Source organism: Saccopteryx leptura, chromosome 4 (genome assembly GCF_036850995.1).
Source record: "Saccopteryx leptura isolate mSacLep1 chromosome 4, mSacLep1_pri_phased_curated, whole genome shotgun sequence".
Lineage (NCBI taxonomy): Eukaryota > Metazoa > Chordata > Mammalia > Chiroptera > Emballonuridae > Saccopteryx > Saccopteryx leptura.
In genome coordinates, this window is record NC_089506.1 from 57,801,488 (window position 1) to 57,826,459 (window position 24,972).

Consider the following 24,972-nt stretch of genomic DNA (forward strand, 5'->3'; position numbering starts at 1 on the left):
AAAACAAGGCAATCTGGCCAGGGCCTGTGGAGGTATTGAGTGTTTATTAAGCAATCTGGTGCAGAGGATGAGGCAAAGGTGGTCTCTTCATCACTGTGTATGTAGATTGTTTTTCTGCAGACCACAGTAGGATGCTTGGTGTCAAAATAAAAGGTAATTAAAAGAAATTACATAAGCAGTTTGTAATTAATTCCTGCAAGTATGCTTGAGGAAAATACTGCTACTACCACCACTACTACTACTACTAGGTAAAAATAAGGAACAGGGTAAGTTTTTGCTTAAATGTGCTATGCTCCATTAAACTATTTTTAAACTGCCTGACCTGTGGTGGCGCAGTGGATAAAGCGTCGACCTGGAACGCTGAGGTCGCCGGTTTGAAACCCTGGGTTTGCCTAGTCAAGGCACATATGGGAGTTGATGCTTCCTGCTCCTCCCTCTTCTCTCTCTCGCTCTCTCTTCCTCTTTCCCTCTCTCTCTCTGAAAAATTAATAAGGTACTTAAAAAAAGTTAAAAAAAAAACTATTTTTAAACTATCTGGAGAAAACATACTATTGGCAGTTTTTTCCAGTTATAACAACAAATGAATTTATTTACCTTCTCTTGCCCAGTTCCCTATAGTTCTCAGAAATAATTTGCAAAAGAGCTGGTTGGTGTTGGGGTAAAATCTGTAACCACAGATCAGAAGACTAACTTCCCCAGACACAGATGAAATTCATGATCTTAGCTTTATTTCAATGAGAACTTAAGAAAATATGTTGGACCAAATCATAGGGAGAGGGATGCTTAAGTGTTAGGTTCATGAAGTTTACATTACATTTTTCAAACTATATAATATATTAATTCATGATTAGAAAGCACAGGAATGATATTATCAGAACCTTGTTTTAGAAGACCCAGTAGACAAAGAGATATTTCTCATGGGTAAAACAAGAGAATATTAGAATAAACTCAAAAAGAACCCATGAAATCACAAAGAAAGGAGAAAAGGAAAGCTCTTTTAGTAGTGGAATAAATGGAATATGGCTACGGGTTGATTTACTGTAAGAGATAAGAAAGAGAATTAAAGCTGTTAGCAGTTTTAGATCTAGTAACCAGGGTGACTAAAGACCCAACAACCAATGTGTGGAAGACAGAAGGTAGAATGAGTTTACTGCTTTGGTTTATCTGTTTCGTACATCTCACTTAGAACTTTGATTTGAAGAGACCTCAAAAAGGTAATTCTAAATAATGGATTGGAGACTTTGAACTTTGATTTGAAGAGACCTCAAAAAGGTAATTCTCAATAATAAACTGGAGACATAAAGAAAGTTAACAATTAGAATCACCTGCATTAAACCAATAGTTAAAGCTCTGAAAATGGAGGAAATTAGAGAATGAATAAAAATTAAAAGATCAAAAAGAAAATCTTTCAGAAGCAGGAGGAAAATAACTCAGATAAAACACAAATTAGAAAGGTGTAAAAAGAAGACAAACTAAAAAGAAGGAAGAAGAGAAGAAAGGAATAAAGAGAAAGGAAAGAAGGAAGGGAGGGAGGGAGGACAAATTTTAGACCCATTCAGCTGAAAGTTATATAAAAGATCTTTGAAGACCAAAGCAGAAAAATATCTTTGCTAAGATGGCATCTAGTCAGTGGAAGAGTCTATTTACTTCTGAATCAATACTCTCTTTTTTAGGCTTCTCAGTGGTCTTACTATTTATATATTCATATTTATTGTGAGAGATTCACATTATGTAAGGCCTGGTTCCTAAGTGTCCTGCAGGAATAGAATAATTTGAATTGAAAATGATCTAGATATATAGATAATAGAATCCCATTGTCCCTGTGTATGTGGAAGTGGATGAGAGAAAACAGGGGAAGTTATTTCATTCAAGATTCCAGGGAAGTAATAGAGGTGGGGATAAAAGAATTATAGGGATACTAGACAATCTAATTTCTGACTTGGTTTTAGGAGAAAAACCAGAGTAAGTGATTTATGGAAAGAGCTCCTCCCATGATACACACACTCCAAGTTCTAATTTCACAAATTAGCAATGAAAGATTTTTCTTTCTTCTTCAAAATCCAGATAACATTGTAAAATATAATACTTGGTATTCCTCAGCCATAAACTATCACTACAAAATAATTGAATTTTATCAAATATACCTGATTAACAGAATTAAAAAAGCAAAGTTGTATCAGATTTCATTATGTATTACAATTAACTATGTTACATATTCTTGAATTTATGAATCCTCAATATTGTCTTCAAAATATTAGATTTTCAATACAAAAATTGTACTAATTTGTAGTTGCACCTGAAATTCATGGTTCAAATTAAAACCTTTCTTATTCACATAGATCCATGAAATTGCTTACTAAAATATTTAGAGAATAAATGATATTTTGGTATTATAAATACCCTTTAAAAGTTGTTATCAAATTTTAATATCTTCAGTGATTTCACCTGGGGGACAACTGATAAATATTGGTTTTAATGATATTATAACTGCATATTGAATCTATGTAATGACTAATTTTATGCATCACCAGAGTGACTTCAAGGCACCCAGATTAAATATTATTTCTTCATGTGTCTGTGAAGGTGACTTCAGATCAGATTAGCATTTGAATCACTGGACTTAGTAGACAGACTTTCCCAATGTAAACAGGCATCATCTCCTTTACTGAGAGTCTGAACAGAACAAAAGTTGAAGGAAAGAGAAATTCTATTTCCCTTAACCATACAGCTTGACCTGGGACATGGTATCTCATCTTCTCCTGCTCTCAAGACTGAGATTCAGCCTGACAAGTGGTTGTGTATTGGATAGCACATCAACCTGGGATATTGAGGACCCAGGTTCAAAACCCCGAGGTTGCCGGCATGAGCACAGATACACCAGCTTGAGCACAGGTTTGCCAGCTTGAGTGTGAAGTCATAGGCATGATCCCATGGTCACTGTCTTGAGCCCAAAAGTCGCTGGCTTGAAGCCCAAGGTTGCTGGTTTGAGCAAGGGGTCACTGGCATGGCTGGAGCCTCATCCATCAGGGCATGTATGAGAAGCAATCAATGAACAACTAAAAGTGCCAGAGCTATGAGTTGATGCTTCTCATCTGTCTCCCTTCCTGTAGAGACTGAAATTCATACCATAAGCAGCCATAGTTCTCAGACCTTCAGATCCACACTGAATTACACTGCTTGCTTTCTGAGTCTCCAGCTTGCAGAGAACAGATTGTGGGACTGTTCAGGTCTATAATTATGTGAACCAATTCCTCATAATAAATATCTTTATATACTGATATTACTATAGATATATCCATGATATATCTTTTATTAGTTCTGTTTCTCTGGAGAACCCTGACTAATACAGTGCCCAGATCAGGCTTGTTGTTAACATCATAAATAGTCTTATTTGTAGCTTAATTTTACTTTGGTACATGAATGCCTATAGTTACATGCAATTAAAAAAAGAAGAAAGCAGATATATAAAACTCATAAAAACATTATAAAAATCCTGTTTAATTCCTTTTTTATTATCAAAACCATTAATTTTCTTATATTTTATTGCTTTGATTAAAAAAAGATATACCTTTTGATCCTATAGATACATAGTATGTTGTACTCCTATATTATAATATGAACTCAACTTCTGAATCAGGTAGATTTCACCTAAAACATGATCTTAGTATATTTTTTAATATAATACAATATATACATCAATGAAATTATAAAAAAACATTCATTAATAAACTTTTAAACCAGTGAATGAAACAAACAATAATTAAACAATATTAATTGAACAAAAGTAATAATACAATAAAATTATATGATCAGAGATGAAATTCAGCAAAACTGAACTCTAAGGAGCCATTATAAAATATATTCTATTTTCCTAAAAATTTCCATTAGTATGCCAGATGTTTTCCCATCCAAAGTTCCTTTTAATGAGAAAAATTAATGTCATAATGACTAGAATTCTGGTTTAGTGATAGTATAGTATTATAAAAAAGCTTTTGCTAAGTTTGTATTAAGGGGAATGAAAAAAATGTGATTTCAGACTATCACATCATAAAATTATGGAAAAACCACCATCCAAATAATATACATGCTGCTTAGAAATTCAAGGTACAAATAATTCCATAAGCCAGTTATGGGAAAAATATAAGTTATAATCATAACAGCACTTTTAAAACACTCATACATTCTTGTGTTGCAACAAGGAATATTTATAGTAAGTTATAAATTATTAAGGCTCTGTGAAGCACTGCCTTTAAAATAAGTTATCCATAGGAGATTTCTATATTTATATAAGATGCCCAGTTCCTGAGGGGAAAAAAGAAAAGAAAAATGTTAAGGTTGAATAAGGGAGAAAAGACCTACTGTCTCCACTTTGCAATGGCTAGAGATATGTTTACTCTGTAGTTAGCAAAGAGTAAATAAGACTGTTTTTAAAAAGTGTTTTGGAGCCACAGAAAGTCTGGCCTTGGGAGGCTGGCTTCTCTCTTCCTTTCCTTTTAATTTTTCAGAAGTTGCCTCTCCATAGGGGTTTCTGTAGCTATCTTCATAAAGTTGACCGCTCTTAATCTTTTCATATTTACAATTAGAAAAAGGAAGAGGAGAGGAGGAAAGGAGAACAGGGAGAAGCAGGACAATATTTCCACAAACTTGTATTTGGCCCACTGTGAGCAAGAGCTTGATTCTGCATTGCTATTTTTGCACAGCTGCAAATTAAATTACCAGAAGGAGCTTCTGCATTTCAATCTTATTCATAATCATTAAGTAAATTTAATATGGGTCCATTTAAAATCATTTAGTTCAGAACTCTTATTTAGAGAAAAATCTAACCTGAAAGCTGAAGTAAAAATTGTTTAGATACATAAAATCTTTATAAAAATGCAGTTTGTTTTTTTAATGTAAAACAACTAGACTGGTGTTGCAGTCCCAATATGATCAAATGAAAAAAGGAAAAGCATCCCAAAATTGTGGACTAATTTTTTTCTGAGTTGACTTGTAGTTAGGAATAGGAAGAGATGAAAATTGACCAAGGTAATCAATGATTTCTCCTCTTTCTTTTTCTCTTTCCCTCCCTCCTTCCTACCCTCCCTCTTTCTTTCACTACATCCTTCCTTCTTTTCCTCCCTTCCTCCCTCCTTTCTTCTACCCTTTTACTTTTCCTTCCCTTTCATCCTCCTCATTTCCAATTATAGGGACACACTAGTTCAGAAAGTTTCCTTAAAAGTCAAAATATGCTTTAGTCCTTGTTTAACCACAGACTGCAATGTTAGTCAATATACTGAGCACCTGTTATTTGAAGGACTTGATTGTAAGATATGGGAATACAGCAATAAAACAACTCTCAACATATTTACATTCTGTCAGGGGAAACTAAAAATATAACACTGAATAGATTACTTCATGTCTTGAAGAATGTTATTTAGTTAAAAACAGATAACTGACAGAGTAATGTGGTGGAATATGCAGTTCTTGAGGATAGATTAAAGCTAACAAGTGAAAGAACCAGTGGATTCAAGAACGACTTCTGGTACCATTATGCTCTGGGTAAATAGTAGAAGTGTCATTATATGAGACAGAGAAGAGTGGACTTGGGGAGAAGTATAAAAGTCTTTTTGGAAATGTTTGGTTTTCTATGACTATTATCCATCCAAGAGGAGCCATCTAATGGCTCTAAGTTATATAACCTGAAAACGCAAGGGTGAGGTCAGGCAAGATACATAAATGTGGTTGTCAAAAGCATGTCCTTGGAATGAGTGTAACTGGAGGAGAGCACTGAAGACTGATACTTGGACATGCCAACATGTACAAGTGCAGAAAAAGAGAGGTTGAAAAGATTCTAAGAAGTTTCCTGAGAAGAAAGAGGAATCCCATGAGTATGAACTATCTAAAAATTTAAATAAAAAGAGTGTTTTTTAAAAAGAGGATATAATTAAATATCTCCAAAGTGACTGACAGTCATGTAAAATAAGGATAAAAATTATCTTATGAGAAATAAGACTTGTGAAAGTACAGTTTCTATGGAGAAGTGTGGGAAAAAACATAGTGATTGGTGAGAGTACATGAGATACAAAGACATAAGAAAGCAAAGACTGGAAATACAAAATCGTTCACAGTTCTCCAGTAAAAAAAAAAAAAAGCAAATTTATGGGGCAGAGCCTAGAGAAGGCATGGAGTCAAGTAAGTATTGTTTTGTTTTGTTTTATGACAGTAGCTATTACAGTGTGATTGTGTGTTTAATGGGAGAAATCCTGTTTCAGATCATTTGATCCAAGGGAGTCCTATTCTAAAACAAGTGAGACATTTTTCAAAGTATGTGAGTGCCATCATGGAGATATGTCATTTAAACAAATAATCTGAACTTGGAATGCCTTTACTTCTGCCATTACCCATGGCTAATGATAATTATGTTCACATGCTTTGTAGAAGCTTGACCCTGGAAAGGAAAGAAATAAGGGGAAAATATATTTATACAAGAAAGGAGAGTCAATGTGTTGAATATTTCCATGAGATAAAATAATTTTTGGATTAGAACAACAAGAGTAAGTGGGTTGGAACGGTAGAAAATGACAACCATGAGATATATGAACTGCAGATTTCAGATGGTGCAAGTACTAGTGAGGAGTCTGGGAAAGCAGAAGTGAAAGATGGGGTCAGATAAGTGATAGCAAAGGCAGCTAGTTAGTTGTTGAAAAAGAAAAGGAGCAAATGGAGCCATACATCTAATTAAGTCAGATTAACTAGGCAGCTATAGCTTCCAGACACTCCAGGGCATAGCTGCATTGCCCCACCAAGGGGATTAACATCCCTCCAATCCTCCAAGCAATGGGTCCCATTATCCTGGACTGGAGGGAAGCAAGGGAAGAAAACAGTAAATTCTTCTGCTGAGGTATGTGCAGTAGGAGCCAAGATGAAGCAAGAGGAGGTCCTTCTACTATGAGGCATGCACAGTGGGAGCTAAAATGGCACCATAAAGGGAGGAGTCTAATCTAGGAAAAGGATTAGATAGGATAAGGGTATGGAGTCTCAGAAAATCCAGGAGAAGGACTGGATAGGGGAAGAAGGCCCAGCACAAGCCTGGGAAAAGCCAGGAAAGAGATTGGTTACAGGAAAGCTTACCTCTTCCTAAACCCAAGATGATACTGTAAAGCCAGTAGCCACGGCCACCAACACAGCCGCCTGGCCCTTGCAGGTTTGCATTTGATTCAGACAGATGGTGTTGGTCAAATAAGTTTGTAAATATGATATATATGTTTGCTTGCTTATAGGTTGCATTGGATGTGGGGGACAGGCTGTAAGCTGGCAAAGTTATTATAGCCTAAGGCTTAGTTTTAAAACTAAGCTTTTGCCCACACCTTTGATTGTTGCATGATAGGGGGTGGTGCATTCTTCTGAGGAATCCCAATTATGCCTCAGATAAGTGACTTTGTATCAGAGACTTCCTTATTTGTATATTGGATTAAAGGTTTTGATTTCTACACTATAAAATGGGGCAGACTGGGAGCTTGGTCCTAAGATTAGCATTAGAAAGGAAAGCAGAGAAAAGCCACGTGGAGGAGAGGAGAAGCAGCCAAGATGGTGGAATGCTGAAGGAGAAGCCAGTTTGTACAGAGTTTGTGCGGAGAGAATGAGATGGGAAACAGAGGTGAATAAGGCTGGTGAGGTAGAAACCTTTGATTCTAGGAAACTTGGATAAGTCAGTGACTTTGGGAGCCCTGAATGGAAAGGGAAGTTGTTGGGCAGATAAAATGTATTATGCTCACTTTGTTAAAGATGGAGGCCATCGCCCAGGTGATATTAATGTGTGTTGAGAATCCTTGTAGCCTGGGGCTTGGTTTTGGGATTAAGCCTTTACCACCCTTTTTGATGTGGGGTGATACAATCCAATCATGCCTTAGAGAAGTGACTTTGTATTAGAGACTTCCCTATTTTGTATATTGGATTAGAGGTTGTGAAGCTACAATATAAAATGGGGACGGAGCGGGAGCTTGCTCTCTCGGTTCCTGATATTAGAGGAGAGAGGAGAGCAGAGAAAGGCCACGTGGAGGAGGCCAGGAGAAGCAGCCAAGATGGCGGAGTATTGAGTGAGAGGCCAGTTTGTGCAGTTTGGAGCTGGAGAAGGAAAGAGATGGGGAACAGAGGAGAATAAGGCTGGTGAGCTAGAAACCTTTGATTCTAGGAAACTCGGATAAGTCAGTAGCTTTGTGAGCACTGAATGTGAGTGGGTTTTGGAGCCTAGTGTATGTTTTTACTTGCCCGCCAGGTGCAAGCTAGGATTAAAGACTATGGCCCACCAGTTTGTGGCTCCGTTGTTTCTTTACCGACTGTCCGAATCCAATGCGAACCTGCATGGGCCAGGAGGCTGCTGTGATGGTGGCTCCGGCCTTGGCCTCTGGCTTTACAGAAGTGTTTTCCCACTGTGTGTATTTCTTGCCTGCTGGGTGCAAGCTAGAATTAAAAGGTAATGGCCCACCAGTTCTTGGCTCCGTTGTTGATTACTATCTGGCCGAATCAAATGTGAACCTGCACAGGCCAGGTGGCTGTGATGGTGGCCATGGCTACTGGCTTTACAGACAGTAATTATTAAAAGGAAAATAGTAAGATATATTATGAGTGAAAACAATTTGAAAAATTGGTAAAGTAAGGTATCATTTACAGTATTTAAATTAAAAATACCACATATTTCTACTCTTACCTTCATTTATGAGTATAAATGAATTTTAAAGGTCTGGAAGGATACATAACCCATTCTGAATGGTAAATTCCACCAGGAAGGGAAAGCAAATTGATGAGACCTAACCTTCAATGACATTTTCCTCAATTTTACAAACATGTACCAGCAGACACACATGTACACATACTTCATTCTTTTTCTGTCTGGAATTTTTATGAGAATATATTGTATACATTTTTGGAAAACTTTCTTTTGTCGCTAAAATGTTACTTATTTTATAAACAAACCCAGAAGTCAATAGCTACATACAAATGTTATGTTTTATGTTTTCTCACTTATGTAAATGTACACAGAAATATAGACACACACACACACATACTCATAGAATATGTCATAAATGGGTCACACCATAATGCTAAGTTCTATGAAATGCAATAGATTTTTTCTATTATTTTGCTTACTTTTCTAACTCCCACTTTCCCTATAGCACTATTTTCATTTTTTCCTTCCCAAATAATCAATTACAGCAAACCATTAAGCATCCTTTTCTATGTAGTTTTCACAAAAACACATTCATATACACACATATATATTTAAAAACATAAAGGTAGTCTATGTAAGCATCAAATACTTTATAAAATATGATTATGCTTCATGTGCTTCTATTCATTTCATTTTATCAACCCACATAATTTCACATAAAAAACCTTTACATATTGATACAGTTTAAATTCATTATCTGTGATGCTTGCATAATACTCTGTAGCATGGTTGTATCCTAATTTATTCAACATTCTCCTATTATTGGATATTTATTTATTTCCAGTGCTGTGGTTAGAATATTGCTGCAAATACAAACATCTTTGTACCTTGCTTTTGAATAGTACTAGTGATTTTATTTTGATACAATAGTCTCAAAAAATTAGAATATTATGTCAAAATCTGTAAAGGATCTCAAGAGTAGCTGAGAACAGAGGGTATAGTTGCTGGTGAGAGAACAGAATTGACAGATGTATGGAAGTCACACATACAGGGTCTTGATGGTCATATAAAAGGTTTGTCAAGTCTACCATTAAAGGGCATTCTATCCTGAGAAGATGAGGTTATAACTGCGTTTTCCAAATGTTACTCTAGTGACCTCATCAATGAGATGAGACAGATGTGAAATATGGGGAGACTGAATGAGATTAGAATAATTAGGGCACATCAACCTGCAATCATCCAAACAAGATAACAGCTGGTAATATAAAGGAAAGACCCAAATATATTAGAGATATATTTTTGATATGAAATCAATAGAAATCAGGACTGGAAATTTGGTGAGAAGTAAAGAAAACGTTAAGGATGGTTTCTCAGATTTTAGGTGGATATACTAAGCTACAAGATACCAAAGAGTAACCAGGTTTGGAAGACAAGATAGTAAGTTCAGTTCTAGATATGTGGGTTTCAAAGAGTTTTGTGACATTCTGAAAGAGTATGTCAAGTAGAAACTGTAGGTATCTGACTGTTGGTCAAAGATTGTCTTGGGTATTTACAAGTAAAGTGGTAATCTGAGAATTCACTTTCTTGAAGGCTGATGTCACAAGGGTCCCCAATGTGACTTTAGGAATAAACCATTTCTTGTCACAAAAACCTGAAATAATCAAAGGTGGAAAATATGAAAGTAAAGGAAGGGGGAAAATACATTACTGTTTATATTCATTTTTTACTGAATACTGTGAAAAGTGGTAAAAAGGGGGAAAACTGGCCCTGGCCGGTTGGCTCAGCGGTAGAGCGTCGGCCTAGCGTGCGGAGGACCCGGGTTCAATTCCTGGCCAGGGCACACAGGAGAAGCGCCCATTTGCTTCTCCACCCCTCCGCCGCACTTTCCTCTCTGTCTCTCTCTTCCCCTCCCGCAGCCAAGGCTCCATTGGAGCAAAGATGGCCCGGGTGCTGGGGATGGCTCTGTGGCCTCTGCCCCAGGCGCTAGAGTGGCTCTGGTCGCAATATGGCGACGCCCAGGATGGGCAGAGCATCGCCCCCTGGTGGGCAGAGCGTCGCCCCATGGTGGGCGTGCCGGGTGGATCCCGGTCGGGCGCATGCGGGAGTCTGTCTGACTGTCTCTCCCCGTTTCCAGCTTCAGAAAAATGAAAAAAAAAAAAAAAAGGGGGGAAACTGAAAAGAAGATACAGGTGTGATCATCACCTGGCCACATCTGACTATCCAGGCATTAAAGAAACAATTTTAACGGGGGGTAATGTTTTTTTAAACCTATTTTAAGTTTTTCAGAAACTACTTTTAATTGTTTTATTTTAAAAAAACTCCTCATGCTGTAAACTAAAAATGAACACATACATACATTTTTATTTGTATTTTTCATCTATTAATTTTAATTTGGTCTCTTTTTTTTTTTCATCAATCTTAATACTTCATAGATGGCAGGTTAGTAAAGTAAGTTAAAAGTAGGAGTGTCCTTTGTTGTCTCTGAACAGGATAAGATTTGTTCGGTAGGAAACATAGTGATATCTTTTTGTTCTAAGGTCAGAGTGATGATGGTCAGTGTAGAAAAAGGTACCAGCAAAGTCAGAGAAGGCCAGACAGTGGAGTGGAGGAATATATGTATTATCTTCTGGGATGGAACATATCAGTGGGATTTCTGTATACACCTGTGTGAAAATAAGGACCTTCTATAAAGGATACTTATGACAGTGATGTACATTTCTCTTTTTCTTTTTCTTTTTTTCTCTTTTTTTTGTGACAGAGACAGAGAGACAGAGCGACAGATAGGGCCATACAGACAGAAAAAAAGAGAGATGAAAAGTATCAATTCTTCATTGTGGCACCTTAGTTGTTCCTTGATTGCTTTCTCATATGTGCCTTGACTGGGAGGCTACAGCAGAGCAAGTGACCACTTGCTCAAGCTGGTGACCTTGGGCTCAAGCTAGCGACCTCGAGCTACAAGCCAGTGACCTGTGGGCTCAAGCCAGCAACCATGGAGTCATGTCTATGAGCCCACACTCAAGACAGTGACCCCACGCTTAAGCTGGTCAGCCCACATTTACATTGAATGAGCCCGCACTCAAGCCAGTAACCTCTGGATTTTGAACCTGGGTTCTCTGTGACCCAGTCTGACACTCTATCCACTGTGCCACCACCTGGTCAGGCATGATGTGCATTTCAATTGCATAGATTATATTGTTGATCAATTACTAATTAAAATATTATATTCTGAATATTAAGTATTACACACTTGTATATATTTATGATATGAAGGGTTCTTTTTTTTTTTTTTTTTTTGTATTTTTCTGAAGCTGGAAATGGGGAGGTAGTTAGACAGAGTCCCGCATGTGCCCGATCAGGATCCACCCGGCATGCCCACCAGGGGGCGATGCTCTGCCCATCTGGGGCATTGCTCTGTTGCAACCAGAGCCATTCTAGCACCTGAGGCAGAGGCCATAAAGCCATCCTCAGCGCCCGGGACAACTTTGCTCCAATGGAGCCTTGGCTGCAGGAGGGGAAGAGAGAGACAAAGAGGAAGGAGAGGGGGAGGGGTGGAGAAGCAGATGGGCACTTCTCCTGTGTGCCCTGGCCGGAATCGAACCCAGGACTCCTGCACACCAGGTCGACGCTCTACTGCTGAGCCAACCAGCCAGGGCCATATGAAGGGTTCTTATCTTCATCTAAGTTAGTGAGGGAACATCAATCTTTCCAAATAATATTTATTTTTAAACAGGAAGTTTTACATTGCTTTTGGTGTATTTTGCATTAAAGAATTCATCCTAATGTCTTTATGAATACTATAACTCTCAGTTTATATAGGTAAAGAACTGAATAAAAATGATTAGTGGAAAGCTGGAAAAATAACATACAGGCAGATATTTGTCTCAAATATATTTGCTCTTTCTCTATAGACACAGACACTTATAGAAGGTCAAGAGAATGCTTGGTATTCTATTCTATGTTCACATTGCTAAACCAGGGAAATACACAATTCAGTCAAGTTCACATGGTATTTTCACAGGAATTCAGTTTCTGGGTTGTGAGCCCACGGGAAATTTTAGATAGACGGACTCTTCAATGATTTGAGGTCTAGCTGAGGACTGCAGCTGTCAACAGTCTAGCTCTCTAAACTTGCAGCTACCTGGCCAGGCACCAGGCTACAGTGCCTTCAACTTCCCCTAAAGGTAAATTACTTGTGGACAAAGCCCTAAATGAATCATTAGAAATATCTCTGAGAAACCTTTTTAGCAGAAAATTCAGAACCTCTCCACGAAAAAATATGGTTTTGGTTAAATATATATTGGAACTGCCCTACTTAACATAGCTAATGAACATTTTAAAATACCAGGATTTATCAAAGCCTTTGACACTCTGTTGTGCATGGAAATAACCTGAAATACTCTCTAGAAGATGTAGACTGTATATTGTTTTCCCCAAAACCTAAGATCATGAAACATTCTTTAAAGGAACACCAGTGAACTACAGAGAACAATTTTTAAAACTTCCTTAGAGAAACCATGCAGATTCTGTAAACCATAAATATGCCTGTAGAATCTGAAGGGATTCTAGGGTGACAGTCTGCCTCCTGCCCCTGCGCAGCTCTACGGCCTTAATGCCAAACAAGTATGTGAAATGGAAAAGCCCACATGCCTGATGTCTGCCTTTCTGGACTGAAAACTGGGAAGTGGAAGGCATGGTACAGGGCCATTCCCCAAACTAAGGAGAGAAAATTAGCTATACTTCTACTAAGATTTGTTCCAATGTTTATTATTTTTGTTTTGCCTTTATTTCTAATAACCTCATTTGATAAGTGGGATTTTTGACTGGGCATAAGATAAATGTAGACCTACTTAATAATGCCAGAGTATTTGTCTACATAAAGTTTAAATGGAAGCATTTTGTGCAGTCATTAAAAGAATCAGATTGTCACAACTGTCTTGCTGTGCTCGCATGGGAGACATGAAATGCTAGTAATTGAAGGTTCAGTGAAGAATTATAAATGCCTGAAATTAAATCTAATTCCATGCATTAATCAAGAAGTTTCTACTGTGAAGTCAGAAAGTCATTTCTGCTCAACGAACTTTGCCAGATACTTTATTATGCACTGGGGGTATAAACAGATAAAAAAAGATGCAGTAAATTCTCAGACAAGCTTTAGGTTTTGGGTGAGGTGCACAAAGTAGAAAAATATTCAAGTCCCCAAGGGATTGAGGGGAATAGGTGATGTACTTTAATCTGGAACATAAATTCAACAGAGGATAGGTCAGGAAAAGGGAAATAATATTGATAAGTGAGTTCTAACAGTATCATGGTTAAAGGGACCTTCAACACCATGCTAAGGAATTTGGATTTTTCCATATAGACTTTTAATAAGGCAAAGGTGGAGAAGAGAAATCAATTAGGAGACACTTCTGATAGTCCAGGCAATGCAGGCAAAAGGCCGGATTTACTGTAGATTCATCAAAGAGCTCTTATGTCCATCAAGACTTAGACTCTAAGGATACTATGATGAACACAACAGACAGTCTCTGCACTCTGACACATACAATTCAAGATAAAATATAAACAAATAATTAAATAATTGCACCTATGCAAAATGCTGTAAAGAAAAATGCATGGCATCACTAGTACACATGACAAAGTTAGCTAACCTTTCCTACAGGACAGGGAATGCTTCCCAGAGGGAGTAGTATCTCAAAGGAGACCAAAATGAAGGGCAGCATTGGAATTGGCTATGAAAAGTTTTTTGTTTTTTTTTTCAGAGACAGAGAGAGAGTCAGAGAGAGGAATAGACAGACAGGAATAGAGAGATGAGAAGCATCAATCATTAGTTTTTTGTTGTGTGTTGCGACACCTTAGTTGTTCATTGATTGCTTCCTCATATGTGTCTTGACTGCAGGCCTTCAGCAGACCGAGTAACCCGTTGCTCAAGCCAGCGACCTTGGGTCCAAGCTGGTGAACTTTTTGCCCAAACAAGATGAGCCTGCACTCAAGCTGGCAACCTCGGAGTCTCGACGCTGGGTCCTCCTCATCCCAGTCCAACGCTCTATCCACTGTGCCACTGCCTGGTAAGGCCAAGCTATGAAAAGTTTTAAGGACATATTTGAGAAAAGAGCTTACTTCTGGAAAAATGTAACTGACAAGAGCCAAGAGAGAGGACTGTATGCTGACAGACTCAAGAGAACTCCAGTATGGCCAGAGCGAGAATTATTAAAAGTGCTGTGAGTAGTAAAGGCCAGAGCCAGATGTGCAAAGCTCTAAAGGTTAATATAAAGGGTTTTTTTTTATTCTAAGGTCAACAGAAAGCCACTGAAGGATTTTAAGCATAATCTATTTTATAATTTGGAAGGATTATTCTGACTTCTGTGTAAAAAATAGACTAGACATGCTAAAGTGATTATGAAAAGTGAGTTAGTCTATTGTAAATTCCAATAGGACAGCTGCGTACCCATTTGGTATATACCCAGTGTCCAGCAGTGCCTGGTACACTGAAAGCACTCAATATATATTCATTAAATGTTTGAATAAATGAATGAGATTATCTACCTATTCATTTTTATGTGACCTGAAAATATCTTGAATGAGCAAAGCAGTTATTCAAAGTGTAAAAGTTCACTATCTGTAAGAAAAACAACACATTTAATATATGGGGCAAATCTTTCCCTGAAGGACCTTGCAGCATTGATGATAAAATACTTCTAAAAACATTGTTACTCTGTCATTTGGATGACAATGAGAAAACACATTGTGCGTCTGAGTTCCCAAAGCCTCAAGAAGCAGAGGGCACCAAAAGGTACAAATCTATAAATAGAAATTATTCTCTGGAATACACTCATTTTCTATTTGTATGAGTCAATTTTCAAAATTATACATTATCACTTTTTATAACAGCTTTATTGTTATACAATTCATGTACCATCAAATTCACCCTTTTGAAATGTGCGGTACAATAAATTGTACTGTGTTGAGAGAAATGTATAACCATCACCACTATGTAATTTTAGTAACATTTTTAGTACCATGTAATATTTTTAACACTCACAAAAATAAACGTATAGGCATTAGCAGAAATTTTCACCTTCCCTTTAGCCCCCAGCACCTTGATTTCCACTAATGTACTTTCTGTCTCAGTGGATTTGCTATTCTGGCTGTTTCACAGGAACAGAATCATATAGGTGGTCTTTTATGACTTTTTCTGCATAACATTTTTGCAAGGTCCAATCATATTATAGATTGTATCAGTAATTCATTTCCATTTTATTGCCACATAATATTCTATTGTACAGCTAAAAATATTTTAGTTCTCCATCCATTAGTTTATGAACACTTAGGTTATTTCTACTTTTTGGCTTATTATGAATAAAGCTGCCATGAATATCTGTGTATCTTTTCTGCTTTTGTATTAAATTCTCTTCCTCTCGAATTGCTCGTTCATATGGTAACCCCATACAGTATTTAATTTTAGGTGGAACCACCAAACTATTTTCCAAATGGCTGCGCCATTTTATAATCTCTCCAGCAATGTGTGAATGTTCAGATTTCTCCACAGCCTCATAAAGCCTTGTTACTGTCAATTGTTTTTATTGCAGCCATCCTAGGGGGTGTGAAGTGGTATCCCATCGTCTTGTTGTTTTGATTTACATAAATAATTATATAAAAAATATTTTCTAGTGACTAATAATGTAAAACATCTTTTCATGCATTTATTAGCTATTTGTGTAGCTTTTTGGAGAATGTCTATTTAAAGCTTTTGCCCATTTTCATTAGGAAATTTTTTATTGATGTGTTGTTCAATTGTATTAATAAGTGCCTACATGTAAACTATAGCTTAAAGAGTGTAATACTTTACAAAAATGTCTTATTTCTGATTTTTACAGCAAATGCCTTCAGTAATTTTATTTTGCTTGTTGGGCAGATAAGTTATTTTTTTCTTACTCTTATTTTTAAAGATGACTGATGCTTTCATGTAATACAGATAATTGCCCTTCTTGCTTGGTAAGGGGCTTGGTTATGCTAATGTGTACTGGAGGAGGGGATAGTCCCACCAAAAAGTGTTAAAAGGAGGAACTAGGAGGCCATTTTGAGGAGAGAGTGACCACATTCTTATAGAGAGGAGGAGCCCATATTGTAGCAGGACAGGGAGGCCAAGTGGACGAGGCAGCCAAAATGGCGGAATGGGAAAGGAGAAGCCAGATTGTTCAGGAGAAGGAGATGCAGAACAGAGGTGAATAAGACTGATGAGGAGGGAGCCTTTGATTGTAGGAAAACTCGGATGAGTCAATGGCTTTGGGAGCTCTGAATGGAAAGGGAAGTGTTTTCCCATTGTGTGTTTTTATTCGCTTGCCGAGTGCAAGTCTAGAATAAAGGAAAATGGACCACCAGTTTTTGGCTCTACTGTTTCTTTACTATCTGTCTGAATTAAATGTGAACCTAAACCTGCACGGGCCAGGTGGCTGTGATTTTGGCTGTGGCTACTGGCTTTACACGCTCTTGGAATTATATAATAATTTTTACATTTTTCTATTTTCTATTTCTATTACATTTTATCTTTAATTTGTGTATGTGTAACTACAGAACCAGCTCAAAACAATTATGTCCTATCTCTAACAAGATACTGATTTGCTTTTCAAAGACAACAGACCAAAGACTGCATGTCATGCATCTTGGAAGAGTAGGTAAATGTACTAAAGAGAGGAAAAAAATCCAGCTGTCCCTATAACCAAAGTCGTGTCCTTTTCATAAAATCAAAGGACTAAGACATGACCAGAACTTGAACACAAGATGCTTTCAGAAAAGAAAGGTCTGTTATCCAGGAAAATCCAGTTCTGAAACCCCTTACTACAAATGGCCAAGTTCCAATGTCCTCCAATTAAAACTTGCCTCACTTGCCTGACCAGGCGGTGGCACAGTGGATAAAGCATCGGACTGGGATGCCGAGGACCCAGGTTCGAGACCCCAAGGTCGCCAGCTTGAGTGTGGGCTCATCTGGCTTGAGCAAAAAAAAAGCTCACCAGCTTGGACCCAAGGTTGCTGGCTCGAGCAAGGGGTTACTTGGTCTGCTGTAGCCCCATGGTCAAGGCACATATGAAAAAGCAATCAATGAACAACTAAGGTGTCGCAATGAAAAACTGATGATTGATGATTCTCATCTCTCTCCATTCCTGTCTGTCTGTCTGTCCCTATCTATCCCTTTCTCTGACCCTCTCTGTTGCTGTTTCTTAAAATAAAAAAAAAATTAAAATTAAAAAAAAAAAAACTTGCCCCACCAATGCTTCCACATATCTAACTGTTCCCTCTAAAACTCCACCCTGTACCTTAGATCAGGGTGGCAGATTGGTTTTTGTCCCCATTTCTTTGTTGGGCTATGTCTCAGCTTTTCCTTGCTGTGTAAGCAATGCTTTAGTGATTGGTCTTTCTGCACATCAGACATACGAATTTGAGGGTTTGATTACATTTTATTTCTATTGTTTTCATCTCTTAATTTATTGTTGCATGTTTGTTGATGATATCTGGCTCATTCCTAAAAAATACTCTTTATTAGTTGCATTCTTTGTCATTATAAAGTATATGTCCTTATTTATTGTTTAATTTTTCTTTCTTGTTTTCTGGTTTTTGTTGTTGTTGTTGTCTTGTATTCACCCTCTGAAAACAGCCCTTCTGCCTCTCTGTTGACATATTTAGGTCAGCTGACCCCATTCATGGCTCCGGGGTGGCCAGAGTGTCCGTAGATGCTTCAGGATGATGAGGGTGACTAAACCACAGAAATGAGCAAGAGCATTGGGTATTTTGAGTAATGAGAAATAAGTATTATGTTTACTTGCTAAACTGAAAGATGATGAGCCTAGAGGTTTTATTAGCTTGTGACCACCTGGTGAAGGCCTGCCTGAGAAACCAACCAACACAATAAAAGCTTTGCTGAGAAGCAGAGAAGAATCCTGACAACATTTATGAGGAATTAGATCAGTCCAGATCTTCAGTTATCTGCACCATCTGACTTTTTAGTTATATGGTAATATTCATCCCTTCCTTAGGAGAGTTTGAATAAATTTGAGTTTCTGTCACTTCCTACAAAAAAACAAGCTATCCATTTTAAGCAATAATTTTTCTAGTGCCCTTTTTCCCTCAATGATTTAAGTCAAAGTATAATTTTCAAAAAATAGAATAAGTATGACTCTAACACTAACATATAATGAACAGTTGTGAAAGATTTATCCAATTTTTTCAATTCAATGAGGGAATGGGCAGCACAATAAAGCTGTTTGAAAGGTGAATACCAGAGACTGGCATCGCAGTCACTGAAAGAAGGAGCACTGGATTATTATTCTAATGCTAGATGTAAAAGATAAGATTAATATTTTTCAGGTAAATAAACAGTAACTTAGCAGTTCTCTCAATTGGATAAAAAATAATTTAATTCAACAGGACAAAAACTATTGGCACATTAACTTTACAGAGTATCATATAGCCCTTATAGTAAGCACAATAATAAGTAAAAAAGAAAAAATAACACACATATACTTAGAAATGACTTAGGTGGTTTCCACTATTAAATCATCAAGAGGATAGAGTAATATTCTACCTTCTTTTAATTTTTTGGATAATTATTTTCAATACTACTTTATTGAGGGGAGTTATAACTATATAACTTTTGGTACTATGTACAGCGTTGTTAGAGTCCTTCTCTATCCAGTTGGAGAATAAAGGCTTCATGTCCTTAGATCAAAACCTGGAGGTCACCTTAACTTACCATATTTCACTTAGCCTAATCCCCTCTAGGTCCATCTGTGCTGATCTTTGCCATTAGGGAAGAGGGTTGGAGGATTGAGTGAAAACCGTAAAAGGCAAAAAGCACAAAATTGTATTTATAAAATAGTCATGGGGATGTAAAGGTCAATAATATTGTAATAACTATGTATGGTGCCAGGTGGGTACTTGAAATATCGGGAGGATCACTGTATAATGTGTATGATTGTCTTAACCATTGTGCTGTATGTCTGAAACTAATAAAAATAATAATGAATGTAAACTATAATTTAAGAAAAAACAAAACAGAACTGGAGGTTGCCTTGAAATGCAGTTACTTAACTGTGATACCCAGCATCAAACATCTACTGTTGGTTGATGGAATAAGGAAGTATTTTCTTCAAATCAGGCTATCTATATCATACAGAGAAAAACAACTCAAAGGTCATTGAAGAGTTTAGTACACACCTTAATACTGACCCTCTCCCACCCTACCATACACCTTTGCATCTTTCCTAGGTTTCTATTTCTAATACCATTTACATTTTCCTTGGATAATTTTGAAACCATTGCAGCACTAATGCAGTAGTGCCTCACCTGCTTATTCTGCTCTTCAAATGAACACAAACAGTGGCTAAAATGGAATAAGAAATGGGCAAGCTGCCTTACCAGGTGGTGGCACAATGGATAGAGAGTCAGACTGGAACACAGAGGACCCAGGTTTGAGACCCTGAAGTCGCTGACTGGAATGCAGGCTCACCAGCTTGAGCTTGGTGTCTCTGGCTTAAGCGTGGAATCATAGACATAATGCCACAGTCACTGGCTTGAAGCCCAACATTGCTGGCTTGAGCCCAAGGTTGCTGGCTTGAGCAAGGGGTCACTCACTCTTCTGGAGCCAGCCCTTCTGGTCAAGGCACATATGAGAAAGCAATCAATGAACAACTAAGGTGCTGCAACAAAGAATTGATGCTTCTCATCTCTCTTCTCTCTCCCTTCCTGTCTCGTCTGTCCCTGTCTGTCCCTCTCACTATCTCTGTCACACACACACACACACACACACACACACACACACACACAAATAAGCATGCTGCAGTTTCTAAACGTTGGAGGTTCTACCTGTCTCAAAAAGTAGCTGCTGAAGAGTTAGATGTCAGCTACCAGCCCTCTGGTCCATGAATGCCCTGTGGACAGAGTCAGAGAAGAAAAATAGGAATGGAGCAAAAGATCACATAGTAGACTGAACATTCTTGAAATGTGAAGACTTTGAAAATTCCTATTATTTCTTCCTTAGTTGTCAAATGTGAAAATAGAGAAGTGAGAAGAAACCTTACCCAAGGCCTATCATACTGCCTCTCACCCTTCCCCACACATTCAAAGTCAGCCAGACACAAACCAAGGAGCCACTAAGAGTCAGAGTCCTCCCTGATGATTGTGACCTGGATTAGGTCTGCAAGGCCACAAGATGAAAAGTTCATTGAAGAAAAAGAATCAGTGGCCAGTTTTGGTGGCCTCCAACTGTCATTATGGAACTTCCCCCAAAACAAAAATTACAGATATGAAAAGACATTTCCCTGCTTAGTTCTTGGTGCAGCCAGGAAAAGTCAAGGGTAACCACAGCTGCTGGCCATACTCTCTGGCCTACAGAGCCTACTCTACTTCCATTTCCCCATGACTATGGGCCATGACATTGACTTTGTGGGTGAAGATATGGGGAAGGTTGGGAGGTGCAGCTTTTCTTGTCACTTTACTACCTGCACTGAGGTCTGCTTTGGTTTCTAGGCACTGAAGTTCTGGGCAGAATCCCCTATGTAGAGGTATGTAGTCTGTTATAGCCACAGAGTCATGGCAAACTGAGGTGAGCCATCAGAAGGCTTGGTGTCCATGGAGGGTCTACTGATGCCTTGAGGCTCTGTGTAATGCTGTTCCTAGAGATTCCATGCCCAGAACTTAGAATTGTCTCAGTAGACTTAGCCCAGGCCTACTTTCTCAAGGAAAGCTGTGAGAGATGGTGGTTTTCATAGTCAGAGTGGGAGTTTTTGTGTTGAAACCTTTTATTATTATACAAGGAAGGACAAAGAAACAAAGAACTGGCCACTGGAGTGCCTGTTCCTCTAAAGAAAAAACATCAAATTGTTGAGAAGTTTTGCTACTTTTTAAGAGAATTTGGAGACTTTCTACTATACCGAAGTCAAACTTGAGAACTTATTATAAGACACAGTGAATATGAAGACCATGAATAAATAGCTAGATAGCTACAATTCTTTACTTGGGATTCTAAAAATCTTGAAAGGAAACAAAAAATTCTGAACATATCTGATCACTGACATTATAAGCAAGATGAACTGCTTAGAATAGACATCCATCAAATTCAACATCAAGTAGCTACAACCCAAATAACCTTAAAAAACCATCAGAAAATTGGGTAACAACTTCAGATAGCACTGACAGACGCTTTGGAGGAAGATTTGAATCTTCACAAAAGCATAAAATAGCTTTCATATGAATCTCACAAATGGAAGGAAAGAGTGAGCAAATTTACTAAAAAAAGAAAAAAATCAAAAAACCTGCCTGGGTAGTAAGTTCTTAATAGTAGTCAGATCTATAGGTGAATGTTTGCTATAGATGAGCCATCGAATTGCTATTCCTGGGGCAGACAACATGGACCATGAGAATGTGGAATTGGAGATACGGAAAGCATCAGAATATAGGTAAATGGATGAATCCAAAGGACTGCTGATTTATGAAACTGAGTGAGATATCAGCTTACAAAAGTGTTGAAGAAAAAAAAAGACAGCAAATAATACCAAAATGAACTGTACAAGCTAAAATTATCAGTGCCCTTAAAAATCATTAGAAAAATCTCCAACCAAGAAAGGTTTGTTGCATTCAGAACACACCTAGGTAGAAGGGGAAAGGCACAACTTTAACAGAAATATCAAGTCCTTGCTTAACTTATTAAGAAAAAATATATATATTTTTTTATCCAATTGAGAATTTGCCCCATTGATGGTGGAGGAGGATGGTTCCAAGCCACATCAGTAATGCATATGAACAGCAACACATTTATATAATTTAAGCAAAATTATTTGAGAAAAATTAAAAATAATCAATAGGCATTTCTTATTCCCAGGATACAAAAACTCCTGTTATTGAGAGAAAAGATCTGTTAACTCAGCGAAACTTCAATAAATGAAAGCAAATGCATACATAACACAAAAATTGAGAAAAAAACTTAAAGTTTCTGATAATTATTCTCCCATTCCTTTTTTTTTAATGTATTTGACAGAAGCCTGAGACCACAACCATGAACCTTCCAGACACTGGACAGAGGGAGGAGAAACATCTGGCTGAGATGGTGAGGAAATGAAATGATCCATGCCCAATGTCATTAGTTGTCCACCCACATGGTCATTCCAATATGGCTGACTCCATCCTGACCCAGCACGTCCTCCAGGAGAAGAAGACAGACCTGCGTGGTTCCAGTAGTGATCTTACAAAGAAAGCATATATCAAAGAACTGAATAAAACAGGACTAAATAGCCTAGATAGAAGGTGCCAGAACAAGAGGCAGAATAATAGCTTTCAAATATCTGAAGTCCAAGATGATAAAGACTTATTCCATATCATCAAAGCATAACAATCTAGAGTACTGTAAGGCTGGTGGCCAAGGTCAGACAGGTTCTCATTGGATTCGGGCAGATAGTAGAGAAACTACAGAGCCGGAAAGTGTCGGGCCATACTAGTTTATTGGAGGCTCGCAAAGACAGGCGAGCAAATAAACAACAAAAGGGAAAGAGCTAATAAAGAAAGGAAAATCTGCTATTCACAGTAAGGGCAAGGGAGCAAGGAAAACCATACCTCACAGTGACATGAGAGCAATCTGGGAGAATCACCACCCAGGGGAAGCACCCATAGCTTATATAGGCTGTGCACACATGCCTCTGCCACGTGCTCCTGCAGTAATCAAGCAAAGTGCTTGCAGTAAATCCACGAGCAAGCCTAACACGCTGCCCCACAAGTACCATACATAAATTTTAAAATGCAGAGATATTCATTAACCATAAAGATAAACATCCCAATGATAGCTGCCCACAAACTCAATGGACCCCTCTTCTGGAAGATCTTTGTCCAGATCCCTCTTTATAGGCCTTCAGACCTTCATAAGACATTTAACAAATTTTCCTCTCTTAGGAAATTAGCTAGAAATAAAGAATTATAGCTATCAGTAATTATTCTCATAATATTTCTTAGATAGATAAAATCACAAATTAATCACATAACATTTTCAAAGTCTTACAAAATATTTATTCAAAAATGATGCAAGCAATTCCAACATGGCAATGGAGTAGGCAGACATTCCAACTGCCACCTACTAGGACCAAATTGGATTACAACTTAATTTAAGAACAGTCATCTTGAAAAAACAACTTTGGACTAAACAAAGAGGAGTTTATAACTGTAGGGCAGCTGTGTTAGGCTTACTCACAGGTTTACCAGCCTCAAGCACTTTGCTTGATTACATGGTGTTGGGCAGATAAAATATATTATGCTCACTTTGTTAAAGATGGTGCTGCCCACATGGAAGCCCATTGCCCAGGTGATCATATTAGTTGCCCTTCTTGCTTGGGATGGGCGTGATTATGTTAATGTGTGTTGGGGGAGGGCTTTCATGCCAAAAGGTTTTAAAAGGAAGAGAGATCACATTGTTTTGGGGAGAACAGTGATTGCGTTTGAGGAGGAGGGCAGAGAGCAGGGAGGAGAGCAGAGAAAGGCCACGTGGAAGAGGCCAGGAGAAGCAGCCAAGATGGTGGAGTGCTGTAGGAAAAGCAAGTTTGTGTAGTTTATTCAGAGAGAAGGAGATGGGAAACAGAGGTGAATAATGCTGGTAAGGTACAAACCTTTGATTCCAGGAAAACTCAGATAAGTCAGTAGCTTTGTGAGCACTGAATGAGTGTGCTTTGGAGCCCAGTGTGTGTTTTACTTGCCCAATGGGTGCAAGCTAGTATTAAAGCTGATAGCTCACCAGTTTTTGGCTCCGTTGTTTCTTTACCGGATGTCTGAATCCAATGCGAACCTGCATGGGCCAGGCGGCTGTGATGGTGGCTGAGGCTACTGGCCATACACATGGCATGAGTGTAGAGCCTATATAAATAAGGCTACGGGTACTTTCTCTGGGTGCAATTCTCCCAGATCTCTCTCCTGCCACTGTGAGGTGTGGTTTTTCTTGCTCCCTTGCCCTTACTGCAAATAGTAGATTTTCTTTTGTTTACTAGCTCTTTCCCTTTGTTGTTTATTTTCTCACCTGTCTTTGTAAGCCCCCAGTAAATGGGTATGGCCCAATGCTTTCCGGCTCTGCAGTTTCTCTACCGTCTGCCTAAATCCAGTGGGAACTAGCCTGGCCTCAACCACCAGCATTACAATAACCAAGGATCACAAAAAAGCCACAGCAAGAGTGGTAGGAAGGGCAAAAATGCAGAAAGGGCTGCCCCGCCCCCAGTAGTGAGTGGTGGCTGAGGGTTCAGAGGGACTTTCACTACAGGGAGGTTTACCCTGAGAGGGGAGGGTCCTAAGTCCTAGGACCCCAG

General features: G+C 38.2%; 1 protein-coding gene across 1 annotated transcript in view; it reads right to left on the bottom strand.

The window, feature by feature from the left end:
- The window catches only part of GPC5 (glypican 5), a 1,847,257-nt gene that overhangs the window by 1,355,964 nt on the left and 466,321 nt on the right, over positions 1–24,972 (bottom strand). The gene's annotated exons all lie outside the window — the stretch shown is intronic.